Source organism: Bubalus bubalis, chromosome 11 (assembly GCF_019923935.1).
Source record: "Bubalus bubalis isolate 160015118507 breed Murrah chromosome 11, NDDB_SH_1, whole genome shotgun sequence".
NCBI lineage: Eukaryota > Metazoa > Chordata > Mammalia > Artiodactyla > Bovidae > Bubalus > Bubalus bubalis.
The window spans coordinates 96030931-96045957 of NC_059167.1; the positions used below are offsets into that span (position 1 = coordinate 96030931).

The window sequence follows — 15027 nt, forward strand, 5'->3', positions numbered from 1 at the left end:
AGGCAAATAAGTTGAAAGACTTGATAGTACATGTTTGAAGGGGACACCTTCTGTCTGCCAGGAACTGCCGCTGCTGATGACACAGGAGCAGGAGATGTGGCAAGAGGTGTGTGTGCTGTGAGCTCAGTCTTGTCCAGCTCTTTGCGACCCCATGGTCTGTATGTAGCCCACCAGGCTCCTCTGTCCATGGGATTCTCCAGGCAAGAATACGGGAGTGGGTTGTAAGAGGTACCTTCGTCTGCTGTGAGGACTGAATCATGGGTGGCCATACCAGCATTTTCATTCCTTTTATATTCCTACTAAGCCTCTTTTGACTACAGGTCTTGAATTCTTTCAGAAGCTAGTCCTGTTCCCCCTAAAACTGTTATAATTCCTTCCCAATGCCTGGGCCATGGTATTCCATTCACAAACCACATTCTGAAGGCCTCTTATTGCCTCTCTTGGCTTGTCCTTGGCCTCTGAGTAGACCTGCTCCCTGCAACTGGTGGATGTCCACATTTTGAAACTCACAAGTACTCTAGTGGAAAAGTGATCAATATGTATTTATTGACAATTCTAAAAAATAGTGAAACTCTGACTGTGGTTATAAGTACTGCTAAGCAGGAACTTACCCTGTCAAGTGAAGTCAGCAAACATTTCCTGCCCTTGGTATTTCATAGAAAGGACAAGAGGGCTGATGGACAGTTAAGGAGGAATTCAAGAAGCTTCTACATCCCACTGGAGTTACTATGATTCCAATATGTAAAATCTTGTCTTTGCTGGAGAGAAGAAGCATATTATTTGTGGGAGTTATTTTCTAAAATCAGTGCAAAACCATAACTCCAGCAGAATCTCAAGGCTTTTTCATTTTTAAAAAACCATGTGAGGTGGGGTGGGGGGGAAATGTCAGAGTCAAAAATATCTTTGAAATCTCCTTGTATTTCTTAAAACATAGGGTGCATATTTTGTTTTTACAGATTTGACGGAAATTCTTCTGCACACTAGATTTGAAATAGTCTTTTGAAATAGCCTGTCTGTAAACAGGTAAGCATTTCCAACTTTCTGCCAGTAAAATTTAACTACAAAGTCCTAAAATGCATGGGAACTAGTGAGTGAATGGTAATCTATTCCTGCTTGTTTAGAGATTCTCTAATCTGTGTCTGTGTTACCCTTCTGTTTGCTGTTAGATTTGAGATGTGCAGCTTATAATGAGAGTTAGATCATCATTTGTGATATATTTTGCAAATGTTTTCTTCCAGCTTGTCTTTTGACTTTGCTTATAGTCATTTTTGCCATGCAGAAGTTTTGGGTTTTATTTTTGTTCATGTTAATGTAGTCTTGTATTGTATCTAGATTTTGAATTATAATTCAAAAGCCTTCATCTACACCCAGGTCATAAGGAATCCATCTGTGTTTTCTCTTACTACTTGTTGGGTTTTGCTCTTTACTTTAAGATCTCTGATCTCTTTGGAGTCTATTCTTGTATGTGGTGTGAGGTGTAGATCCAGTTTTATCTTTTACCAAGTGGCAGTATATTGGTTTTCTTATCACAGAACACTGTTTTCTCTGCAGTCACATCTATAGCTCCCTTTTAGAGCGAGTCACTTCTGCCTTCATTGAATCACGCTGGGGTTTTTTGTTTGGTTCCAAAGGGTACTGTTTTCTGAAACCGTTTGCAGATTCTGGAGTGCACCTTATCTGGAAGCCTAGTGCTTCATGAAAAGAATACTGTGTTTAAAAAGCACTTTTCTGATGGTCCAGCCCTGCTCAGGGATTGTGGAAATTTTAAATAAGGTAGATGACATGGTTCCCATGATTAATGGGGTTCATGTGGAGTGATTAGAAAACAATTAAAGGTTTCCCAGAGCAAGCAAAATTACATTTTGGCTTACTGCCTCAATACTAAGAAGTACTTTCTCTGCATCAAGGTGAGTTTAAAAAAACATTGAGATGTAGCTGATTTATAACCTTCTATTAGTTTCAACATAGTGAGTCACAGTTTTCAAAGATGATACTTCATTTATAGTTATTATGAAATATTGGGTATATTCCCTTTGCTGTACAGAACATTCTTGTACCTTATTTACTTTTTACATAGTAGTTTTTCCGTCTGAATCCCCTACCCCTATCTTGTCCCTCCCAACTTCCCTCTCCCCACCAGTAACCACTAGTTTGTTTTCTATATTTGTGAGTCTGTTTCTTTTTTGTTATATTCATTAGTTTTATTTTTCTAGACTCCACATATAAGTGATAACATACAGAATTTGTCTTTCTCTGACTTATTTCACTAAGCATGGTACCCTCCATGCTGTTGTTGCAACTCCATCCATGTTGTTACAAGTGGCAAAATTTCATTCTTCTTATGGCTGAGTAATGTTCCACCGTATATATATATATATGTATGTCACATCTTTATCCTCTCATCTGTTGATGGACACTTAGGTTGCTTTCATGGCATGGCTATTGTAAATAATACTGCTTTGAACTTCAGGGTGCATGTATCTTTTCAAATTAGTGTTTTTATTTTCTTTGGATATATGTGTGTGTGTGTGTGTGTGTGTGTATCAGTTCAGTTCAGTCACTCAGTCGTGTCCAACTCTTTGCGACCCCATGAATTGCAGCACTCCAGGCCTCCCTGTCCATCACCAACTCCCGGAGTTCACTCAGACTCACCACGTCCATCGAGTCAGTGATGCCATCCAGCCATCTCATCCTCTGTTGTCCCCTTCTCCTCCTGCCCTCAATCCCTCCCAAAAGTTTCCAGTGAGTCAGCTTTTCACATGAGGTGGCCAAAGTACTGGAGTTTCAGCTTTAGCATCATTCCTTCCAAAGAAATCCCAGGGCTGATCTTCAGAATGGACTGGTTGGATCTCCTTGCAGTCCACGGGACTCTCAAGAGTCTTCTCCAACACCACAGTTCAAAAGCATCAATTTTTCGGCACTCAGCCTTCTTCACGGTCCAACTCTCACATCCATACATGACCACAGGAAAAACCATAGCCCTGACTAGACGGACCTTTGTTGGCAAAGTAATGTCTCTGCTTTTGAATATGCTATCTACGTTGGTCATAACTTTCCTTCCATGTATATGTATATATATATAGGGTAATTAGTCTTCATGGATGAGTTGCTTTTGAATTATTCATTTCAGCTGCAGGTAATGGGGACCCTAACTCACAGAGGTTTAAACATTTCCCCCCATCCTCACATCAAGAAATATGGAGGTAGGTGGTTACTAGCATTGGTCTGGTGGCTTAACACTGTCAGGGACAGCACCTCCACAATTCTGTTGGTCTTTGACACATGGTTTGAAGATGACAGCTGAAGCTCCAGGTATTACATCTGGGTTCTGAAGAGTAGTAGAAAGTGCCATCCCTGAACATGCCACTTTGGCATAAGGATAATTTTGAGCTAGAGGTACTTGAAAGTAGCAGATGCAAGAAAGGTGCTGTGACCTCCCTTTTTCTTCCTGAAATCACTTTTTCTTTCATGTGGAAGATGGCCTCTCTACACTAGGAAGAAAACATTCTTATCACCAGAGATCGGGAGCTGAGTCTAAGGGAAACCTGTACAAACAGATCTTATTAAGTTAACTCTTATTTTCCTTTAGCCTCCCTGTATATTTCAGTTACTTTTCCACAATTAGTACTCTCTGTTCAACCTGGTATATAAGCGCTTGGGTGTAACTGCTTTTGGGGTCTTCATTTTTATGTGAAGTCTCCCACGTAGGGATAAAAAATAAAATTTGTACATTTTTCTCATGTTAACCTGTCTTATGTCAACTTAATTCTCAGGTCCAGCCCAAGACTTTTAACAGAGTCGAGGAAAAGTTTTGTCTCCCAGAGTTTAAAGGAGAAATAAGGTGAAGGGGCATACTGAAGCTGTCTTTTTCATCAGAAAAACAATTTCCCCAAAGTTTTTCAGAACACTTCTGCTTGTATCTCTTTGGCCAGAATTCTATCACACGGCCACCCTTAAATCCAAGAGAAGTAGGGAAATAGAACATTTGAGTCTTGTTATCTCTTTGATGGGGGCAGGGGGCGGGGAACAGCACAGGAAAGGAGACTGGGACTGACTACTCAACCAACCAGTGGATCCACCACAGTGAAATAGCTCATTTCTGCTTGCTGAAATAGTGCCTGGTGTGATATAGATCTGATACTGAACTTGCAATATCAGATCTTATGCAATCTAAGAAAAATTTAAACAAGCAGAAGGTAGGAAACTCAAGAGCATGAACTGAGGGATCTTCTGCTCAGAGCTCTGCCCTTGATGCCGAGCAGCTCCCAGCTCCAGGTCTCTGTGTCCCACAGTTCAAGTTCAGATGGGAGAGGCTGGCTGTGCCAGGCTGGGTTGGCAGCTCACTTCTACTGAGACCACAGCGGGTCACCTTTGGAATGTACAGAATAATTAGAGTGTCTTTTGTATGCTGATTAGATGACTGGTGGTTGGGGTCCCTGGATAGGGTCAGGGTGAGGGCTGGTTCACCAGAAAGACCCAGGCAAGATGAGAGGGTTGGAATTTTCACCTCAACACCTTTCCCCAGGCCCCGTCCTCCTCGCCTCAGGAAAAGGAGAGGGGCTAGACGTTGAGTTAATGACCAAGGACCAGTGATTTAATTAAGCATATCTACGTAATGAATGGAGAAGGCAATGGCACCCCACTCCAGTGTTCTTGCCTGGAGAATCCCAGGGATGGGGGAGCCTGGTGGGCTTCCATCTATGGGGTCACACAGAGTTGGACACAACTGAAGCGACTTAGCAGCAGCAGCATGTAATGAAACCTCCATAAAAAAAAAAAAAATCCCTCAATGATGGGGCTCAGAGAGCTTCTGGACTGCTGAACACATCAAGGTGCTGGGAGGGCGGTACACCCAGAGAGGGCCTTCACCCACCCCCAAACCCTGCCCTATGCATCTCTTTCATTTGGCTGTTTCCTGAGTTGAATCCTTTATAATAAACCAATAAATTTGTTTTCCTGCATTCTGTGAGCTTTTCTAGCAAATTATCGAAACTGAGGGAGAGTCTATAGGACCCCCTCCCCCAAATTTATAACTAGTTGATCAGAAGCATCTGTGACAACCTGGGGCTTAAGACTAGCGTTTGAAGTGGGGCAGTTGTGTGGGATTGAGTCCTTAACTCGTGGGCTCTGATTCTAATTCCAGGTGGTGGTGGTTGTTCAACTGCCAAGTCATGTCCAACTCTTTGCGACCCCACAGACTGCAGCACGCCAGGCCTCCCTGTCCCTCACTATCTCCCGGAGTTTACCCAAGTTCATGTCCACTGAATTGGTGATGCCATCCAACCATCTCATCCTCTGTTGCCCTCTTCTCCTTCTGCCTTCAATCTTGCCCAGCATCAGGATCTTTTCCAATAAGTTAGATATTCACATCAAGTGGCCAAATTATTGGAGCTTCAGCTTCAATTCCAGGTAGGTAGTGTCAGAATTCAATTCGATTGCAGGGCAGCCAGCTGGTGTAGCAGAGTTAGAGAAGGGGTGTTGGAAAACACCCGACACCTTTGTTGCCAGAAGTGTTGGGAGTAAAAGTAGCTCAGAGACACCAATAGAGCAAAAAATGGAGAGGATGAGTTAGAATGACTCTGAAGGCTTCCCACTGTGACCAAGGAGGGCCAGCTTACTCCACCAGAGGGCAGCAGCCTTGACCTGGAAGGGTAAATCCACAGGACTTACAGTTTAAAACAACAAAGAACTTTGAGAAAGACAGAGACAATGATTCTGAGAGATCAAGGATGATAAGTAGTTTAGAAGGCTTAAGGTAAGTTAAGCCAGTTGATTAATGGCCCTGAAATGGCTGGTTTTGGCCAGGTGTGAGCTGAGGTCAGAGACCTGGGAAGCAGACTAGGCTCAGGAACAGGTTGTCAATGCCAGAGCCTGGAATGGGCAACTTGCTAAGGGCCAGAGTGGGTGGTAAGGGACCAGTGTTTGGGAGGGAAGTGGGCTCTAGGTCATGTCCCTGAAAACGATTTCATCAAAAGCCAGTTTGCCAGTTAACAATTTGCTGACACCTGCCAAACAGCCTAGGATTCCCAGGTGGTTCATTGGTAACGAATCCACCTGTCAACGCAGGAAACACAAGAGACACGCATTTGATCCCTGGGTCAGAAAAACTTCCTAGAGCAGGACATGGCAACATACTCCAGTTTTTTTGTCTGGAGAACCCCATAGACAGAGGAGCCTGGCAGGTTACGGTCCACAGGGTCGCAAAGAGTCAGATACGACTGAGCATGCATGCAAGCCAAACACTTAACAGGAGTCTGCAACAGAGTCAGGTTTCAAACTTTCAGAAACCAAAGGAAACTCTAGGGATGATGAGGGTCTGCTGTCTGATTTGGTCACATCTCCTCAGCCTATCCTGAGTGGGTTAGCCACTGGTTGAATTCCAAGAAACACATAATTGAAAAATTATTTTCCTACCGATTTTATGGTGGCTAATATAGCTACCATAACATTTTATGGTGGCGGCTGCGACCGGCGCACTAAGCGAAGCGCGGCCGTGAGGAGCTACCCCACCTCCTAGGTCAGGGGCAGAAGCCGGGAGGACCCCATACCCGAAGGGCGGCGGCCAAGAGGAGTTACCCCACGTCCGAGGTCAGGGGCAGCGGCCGAGAGTGCCAGGCTGCGATGGCGCAGGAACGGCGAGAGGAGCTACCCCGCGTCCGAAATCAGGGGTGGCGACGAGAGGAGCAACCCTGCGTCAGAGGCCAGGGGCAGTGGCCGGCAGGAGCTACCCCACGCCCCCACGCCCCCAAGCCGGAGGCCAGGGGCGGCGGCCGCGAGGACCAACCCCTCGTCCAAAGAGCCGTGGCTGCGCGGGCGCAGGAGGGCCTAGAGGAGCTATCCCACGTTGAAGGTCAGGAAGGGTGGCGGTGAGGAGATACCCCTTGTCCAAGGTAAGGAGCAGCGGCTGCACTTTGCTGGAGCAGCCGTGAAGAGATAACCCACGCCCAAGGTAAGAGAAACCCAAGTAAGACGGTAGGTGTTGCAAGAGGGCATCAGAGGGCAGACAAACCGAAACCATACTCACAGAAAACTAGTCAATCTAATCACACTAGGACCACAGCCTTGTCTAACTCAATGAAACTAAGCCATGCCCGTGGGGCAACCCAAGATGGGCGGGTCATGGTGGAGAGATCTGACAGAATGTGGTCCACTGGAGAAGGGAATGGCTAACCACTTCAGTATTCTTGCCTTGAGAACCCCATGAACAGTATGAAAAGGCAAAATGATAGGATACTGAAAGAGGAACTCCCCAGGTCAGTAGGTGCCCAATATGCTACTGGAGATCAGTGGAGAAATAACTCCAGAAAGAATGAAGGGATGGGGCCAAAGCAAAAACAATACCCAGCTGTGGATGTGACTGGTGATAGAAGCAAGGTTTGATGCTGTAAAGAGCAATATTGCATAGGAACCTGGAATGTCAGGTCCGTGAATCAAGGCAAATTGGAAGTGGTCAAACAAGAGAGGGCAAGAGTGAATGTCGACATTCTAGCAATCAGCGAACTGAAATGGACTGGAATGGGTGAATTTAACTCAGATAACCATCATATCTACTACTGCAGGCAGGAATCCCTCAGTAGCCATCATGGTCAACAAAAGAGTCCGAAATGCAGTACTTGGATGCAATCTCAAAAACGACAGAATGATCTCTGTTTGTTTCCAAGGCAAACCATTCAATATCACAGTAATCAAAGTCTATGCCCCAACCAGTAACACTGAAGAAGCTGAAGTTGGACGGTTCTATGAAGACCTACAAGACCTTTTAGAACTAACACCCAAAAAAGAAGTCCTTTTCATTATAGGAGACTGGAATGTAAAAGTAGGAAGTCAAGAAACACCTGGAGTGACAGGCAAATTTGGCCTTGGAATACAGAATGAAGCAGGGCAAAGACTAATAGAGTTTTGCCAAGAAAATGCACTGGTCATAGCAAACACCCTCTTCCAACAACACAAGAGAAGACTCTACATGGACATCACCAGATGGTCAACACCAAAATCAGATTGATTATATTCTTTGCAGCCAAAGATGGAGAAGCTCTATACAGTCAGCCAAAACAAGACCAGGAGCTGACTGTGGCTCAGATCATGAACTCCTTATTGCCAAATTCAGACTTAAATTGAAGAAAGTAGGGAAAACCACTAGACCATTCAGGTATGACCTAAATCAAATCCCTTATGATTATACAGTGGAAGTGAGAAATAGATTTAAGGACCTAGATCTGATAGATAGAGTGCCTGATGAACTATGGAATGAGGTTCGTGACATTGTACAGGAGACAGGGATCAAGACCATCCCCATGGAAAAGAAATGCAAAAAAGCAAAATGGCTGTCTGAGGAGCCCTTACAAATAGCTGTGAAAAGAAGAGAAGTGAAAAGCAAAGGAGAAAAGGAAAGATATAAGCATCTGAATGTAGAGTTCCAAAGAATAGCAAGAAGAGATAAGAAAGCCTTCTTCAGCAATCAATGCAAAGAAAGAGAGGAAAATAACAGAATGGGAAAGACTAGAGCTCTCTTAAAGAAAATTAGAGACACCAAGGGAACATTTCATGCAAAGATGGGCTCAATAAAGGATAGAAATGGTATGGACCTAACAGAAGCAGAAGATATTAAGAGGTGGCAAGAATACACAGAAGAACTGTACAAAAAAGAGCTTCACGACCCAGATAATCACAGTGGTGTGATCACTGGCCTACAGCCAGACATCCTGGAATGTGAAATCAAGTGGGCCTTAGAAAGCATCACTACGAACAAAGCTAGTGGAGGTGATGGAATTCCAGTTGAGCTATTTCAAATCCTGAAAGATGATGCTGTGAAAGTGTTGCACTCAATATGCCAGCAAATTTGGAAAACTCAGCAGTGGCCACAGGACTAGAAAAGGTCAGTTTTCATTCCAATCCCAAAGAAAGGCAATGCCAAAGAATGCTCAAACTACGGCACAATTGCACTCATCTCACACGCTAGTAAAGTAATGCTCAAAATTCTCCAAGCCAGGCTTCAGCAGTACGTGAACCGTGAACTTCCAGATGTTCAAGCTGGTTTTAGAAAAGGCAGAGGAACCAGAGATCAAATTGCCAACATCCGCTGGATCATCAAAAAAGCAAGAGAGTTCCAGAAAAACATCTATTTCTGTTTTATTGACTATGCCAAAGCCTTTGACTGTGTGGATCACAATCAACTGTGGAAAATTCTGAAAGAGATGGGAATACCAGACCACCTGACCTGCCTCTTGAGAAATTTGTATGCAGGTCAGGAAGCAACAGTTAAAACTGGACATGGAACAACAGAGTGGTTCCAAATAGGAAAAGGAGTACGTCAAGGCTGTATATTGTCACCCTGCTTATTTAACTTATATGCAGAGTACATCATGAGAAACGCTGGACTGGAAGAAGCACAAGCTGGAATCAAGATTGCCGGGAGAAATATCAATCACCTCATATATGCAGATGACACCACCCTTATGGCAGAAAGTGAAGAGGAACTAAAAAGCCTCTTGATGAAGGTGAAAGAGGAGAGTGAAAAAGTTTGCTTAAAGCTCAACATTCAGAAAACGAAGATCATGGCATCTGGTCCCATCACTTCATGGCAAATAGATGGGGAAACAGTATCATACTTTATTTTTTTGGGCTCCCAAATCACTGCAGATAGTGACTGCAGCCATGAAATTAAAAGATGCTTACTCCTTGGAAGAAAAGTTATCACCAACCTAGATAGCATATTCAAAAGCAGAGACATTACCTTGCCTACAAAGGTCCGTCTAGTCAAGGCTCTGGTTTTTCCTGTGGTCATGTATGGATGTGAGAGTTGGACTGTAAAGAAAGCTGAGCACCAAAGAATTGATGCTTTTGAACTGTGGTGTTGGAGAAGATTCTTGAGTGTCCCCTGGACTGCAAGGAGATCCAACCAGTCCATTCTGAAGGAGATCAGTCCTGGGATTTCTTTGGAAGGAATGATGCTAAAGCTGAAATTCCAGTACTTTGGCCACCTCATGTGAAAGGTTGACTCACTGGAAAAGACTGATGCTGGGAGGGATTGGGGGCAGGAGGAGAAGGGGACGACAGAGGATGAGATGGCTGGATGTCATCACTGACTCGATGGACGTGAGTCTGAGTGAACTCCGGGAGTTGGTGATGGACAGGAAGGCCTGGCCTGCTGGGATTCATGGGGTCGCCAAGAGTTGGACACAACTGAGCGACTGAACTGAACTTAACTAAACTGAATATAGCTATGGAATTTATCTGTTGAAAGATTTCACAGAATTTCTTGAAGTTCTCAGAGTCTTCCTGGAACTTCAGTGGTTGGGAGGCTGGCCACTTGGGCAGAAAAAGGGCTGATCATTTCCTGCCTCTCTATCTGCTGCTTTCTTGGCCTACAGTCAGAAATAGCTCCCACCTGCTTTTGGCCAGCTTTATGATCTCTCATGAACTGTAGCTGTGGAAGAGTAACCAGCAAGCCAAAGCCAGATGGAGACAGCCCTTGTGGAGCTGACCCTCTCCTGGCTATGAAAAATGAGTATTTATGTCCAGCTGCTAGCTCCTCATTGACTAGAGTCTAGCAAATTGGGAGACATTCCAAACGCAGCACATACAGGGAGTGCAGTGTTTTTGTGGCCAGAAATCCTGCCAGGGTGTTGGCTGGGCTGTCTGTGGAGCCGCCTCTTTGCTCAGCTTTCCCCCTGTGCATTGCAGATGGGAGGACTGCGTCTGTTGGCAGATGGTGCCCTGCATGCTGCCTTTCTCAGGGAGTAGCTGTTAGTGAAGGTAAACGTTGAAAGCTACAGAGCTCTCGCCAGTGATCAGAACAGTCAGCACATCTGTGTGCCAGGCCTGTCCAAGGCAGAAAGACTGGACTCTGAGGTTCAGAGGTTTGTGGATTCTCCCATCCGAGTACTAATCAGGCCCAACCTTGCTTAGCTTCCAAGATCAGATGAGATTGGGCCTGTTCCGGGTGGTATGGCCATAGACTGTCAATTCTCCCATGTGTTTTGAAAACTATATTTGACAAGTGAGTATATTGATTTGTGGCTTCCCGGGTGGCCTGGTTTCGTAGCCATCCAAGATCAATAATAAAGTAATATTGGCATAATAAAATATTGAGTCAGGGCAATATTGAGCAATAATTATTGAGGAATAATACCTATTGCTATAGTAGGAAAATTAGAGGGAAATAAAACAGACTGAACACAAAGATCTCCTGTTCTTATCACCTGATAAAATCTTCATAAGACAGAAAGAGAGAAAGAGAGAGAGGTTTTACCAATAGCAATAAAGCAAGGAAAGGAGTACAACTTTAGGTCAAAACTTTGAAAAGTAAGTAGTAGCCAAGCAATAAAGAGATTTTTTACCATTGACCCTCTCTTCATCTTATCCCAGCCCAACTGAGCAAGGCAAAATAATTAGGTTATTTGATCCAATCTCAACAACTTCCAGTGGTTTCCCAGGTGGCCCTAGTGGTAAAGAACCCACCTGACAATGCGGGAGACCTAAGAGACACAGATTTGATCCCTGGGCTTGGAAGATCCCCTGGAGAAGGAAATGGCAACCCACTCCAATATTCTTGCCTAGAAAATTCCATAGACAGAGGAGCCTGGTGGGCTGCAGTCCCTGGGGTTGCAAAAAGTGGGGCACGACTGAGCTCACCCAAACACACACAGGCGAGAAATGGACTGAGGTGGTCAGCAGGTAGACCAGGGAAAAGTCACAGATCCCTAAAGAGAAGCCACCATCACCACAGGATGCTGCAGAGGCAGGAAAGGGACTTCCCTGGGACCAGTGGGGCCCAGTGGTTAAGAATCTGCCCTTCCCCTGCAGGGGGCACAGGTCTGATCCTTGCTCAGGATCCTACATGCCATGCAGTGCGGCCAAAAGAAACCCCACAAAAAACAGGCGTCAGAAGAACTGCATGATCTCACCATTTTCTTAGTTTCATGCTGAGTTAGGAATATGATCAGAAGCCATAGAAATAGATATTCCTCCACCCAGGGAGAGGCTTCCTGGTTATAAGAAATCTCAGAAAACAGAGCAAAGCCCGGGTACCATAATAACAGGTACACACAGTCCCCGAAGGACTCTTCCCTTCTCCCCTCCAGTTATACAGAGAAACAAGGAGAGCCCAGTTATCAGCTTACAAGTTCTTCTTTTTAAAGGAAGAGAAATATGGAAGAATAACAAGGACAGTGGCTTCATGTCATAGATCAGACATCAGATGAACAGAAGCCCCTAGAGCAGGGTTTCTCAACTTAAGCACTTAACATTTTCAGCCAGATAATTCTCGGTTGTGGGGGAGTGGAGTACCATGTGCATTAAAGAATGTTTAGCAGTATCCCTGACCTCTACCTGTTAAAGGTGAGTAGCAAAACCTGCCATCCCCCCCCCCCCCCCGCCAACTCTACCCAAGTTGTGACAACCAAAAATATCCCCATGTTTTCTGGGGTACAAAATCACCTTGAGTTGAAAGCCACTGCCCTAGAGTCTAGACATGGCAGCCCACTTCAGACATGAGCAAGAAGAAAAGAAATGGCATGGCAACTAGAGAAACATACCATAATTCATTTGAACCATAAATGAATTAGATTAAGGAAGTGAGCAAGTGAAGAGATAGACAATGAATCTACTCTAGAAGAAAATATAACTCAAGGAAAAGAAGAAATGTCTCTCACTCTTTCTCATTTCAGAACAATGAATGATTTAGAGCAATTAATAATAGTATTAACAATATAAATTCACTAAAGTGAAAGTTCAAAGATTAGGTGGTAAAATAACAGAGAAAGGAGGTTTCAATACTATGGAAGTGAATTGAGACTAAATTACAGACTTATCATTACAGAACTAATAAATAAGTTATAACTCTCAGGGAACTCATTAGCAAGGATTTCAAATAGAATTGGTGATAAAGAGAAAAGCTTGAGATATCAAAGAAAATGCAGTGAGAAAACAAATCAGCTAAAGCAATTAGGAAATAGAATAGAAATATGTAGGCCATAAAAAGATCAGCTAACATGATAAGTTTCTATCCTTAAAGAACTCTGCAAATGAAACAAAACAAGTATTCAGAAAGAAGATGGTGGGATATTGATAAATAATGGTGCTGAGGCTCAAGTTCCAAGAGTCTCTAAGAATCAGTGATTATTGTAAAAGTGAATTTATAAAGCATACATCTGCTGGGATTCTTTAGACTGTAGTGATAGGAAAACTAGTACAAACTGGCTTGCCCCCCGAAGGGAATTAAGTGGCTCAATTACTAAAAAGTCCAGGAGTGAGATCTGACTTCTATTACATTAGATTCAGGCCTCCAAAGATATTCATTCCTAGGGTTTATTTTCCCCAAGTTCTCTGTTCTTCCTTCTGCTGGCCTGTTTTTCTGGCTCCAAGTGCGGCTCTTCCTCATTCATGGAAGCAGGATACCTGTGGGCTCTCTTGCTTCAAAAGCTCTCAAGTTCAAGTCTAGCGAGAAGAGAGGAGTAACACCCAGTAGCTTCTATCCCAGTCTTGAGATTCATGCTAGTCAGCCAAGCTCAAGTCATACTTCCATGAAGGATGCAGGGCTTTGTTCACCAGGCCTGATTTGGAAGGTGATATGGGATGCTCTCTAGAAAAATAATCTTATTGACAGTAAGTATCAGAGAGATGGAGTCAGGACTTGAGTGAGGAGTACAAGTGAAAAGCAATGGATTGTGCTAATTCTGAGATGGGGAATGAATTCAAAGGATGGTCTTAAAATAGGGTTTGACTTCAAAAGGTAAAGCTCATTTTAAAAGAAAAAGGAGAAGGGACTGCTCTAAACTAAAAGAGACTAAGTGAAGCAAAGCGAAATTGCTCAGTTGTGTCCAACTCTTTGCAACCCCGTGGACTGTAACTTACCAGGCTCCTCAATCCATGGAATTCTCCAAGCAAGAATACTGGAGTGGGTTGCCATTTCCTTCTCCAGGGGATCTTCCCAACCCAGGGATCGAACCTGGGTCTCCCGCATTACAGGCAGACACTTTACCATCTGAGCCACCAGGGAAGCCCATATAGAGACTAAAGAGACAATTAACTGCCACCTGTAATTCTTTGACTGAATCCTTGTTCAAAAGAAAAAAGCAACACAAAGTGTATTCTTGGGACAACTAGAAACATCTCAATATAGATTGGATGCTAAATGGTGGTGTGAAATTACTGTTACTAGTTTAAGTAATGATATGCAGTTATCTAGGAGAATGTCTTCTTCATAGGAGATGCATGCTGAAGTCTTTGGGGGTAAAGTGCCTCGATGTCTGCTTCTTACTTTCAAATGGTTCAAAAGAAAAAATGTATATATAGATGATTGATGGAAATAAAGCAAAATTTTAGGATGTTAACGATTATTCAGTCTAGGTAGTAGGCATTCAGGTTTTCATTTCATTACTCTTTCAACTTTTTCATGTGTTTGAAAATGTTCATAATTTTTTAGAAAGATGTATTCATTTATTTTTGTCTGTGCCAGGCCTTCATTTCTGCATGTGGGCTTTCCCTAGCTGTGGTTACGGGGGGCTACTCTTCGTTGCTGCGCACGGGCTTATTGTGGTGGCTTCTGTTCTTGCGGAGCACAGGCTGCAGGTCCGTGGGCTTCAGGAGTTGTAGCTCAAGGCTCTACACCACGCAGGCCCAGTAGCTGAGGCAAAGAGGCCTAGTTGCTTCGTGGCATGTGGGGATCTTTCCGGAACAGAGTTCAAACTTGTGTCCCCTGCATTGGCAGGTGGATTCTTAAACACTAGACCTCCAGGGAAGCCCTCATAATTTTTTTTTTTTTTTTTTAAGTTGAGGAGAAAACATGGTCCGAAAAAGAGGAAATTGCGCTGCCTATTCTAGAACTTAATTTCCTTTTCAAGTTCTAAAAGTTTTCATCCTTCAGTCTGGTTGTTTGGGCAGATTGAGAGTTCTCAGACCCTGAAGGTATACAGGAAGGATAAGTGGGAGGAAAAAGTGAAAAGTCACTACAGAGACTCAAAAGAGTCCAAGAGGAAACTGCCGAACTGTGGTCAGTGGCTGCCTTGGGGTAGTTTGTTTATCACT

General features: G+C 43.8%; 1 non-coding gene across 1 annotated transcript; it reads right to left on the reverse strand.

The window, feature by feature from the left end:
• Nucleotides 1-13927: 13927 nt before the first annotated feature.
• On the reverse strand, nucleotides 13928-13999 carry TRNAY-GUA. The gene has a single exon. It is a non-coding gene; the product is annotated as a tRNA-Tyr (tRNA).
• Between the last annotated feature and the right edge of the window lie 1028 nt (nucleotides 14000-15027).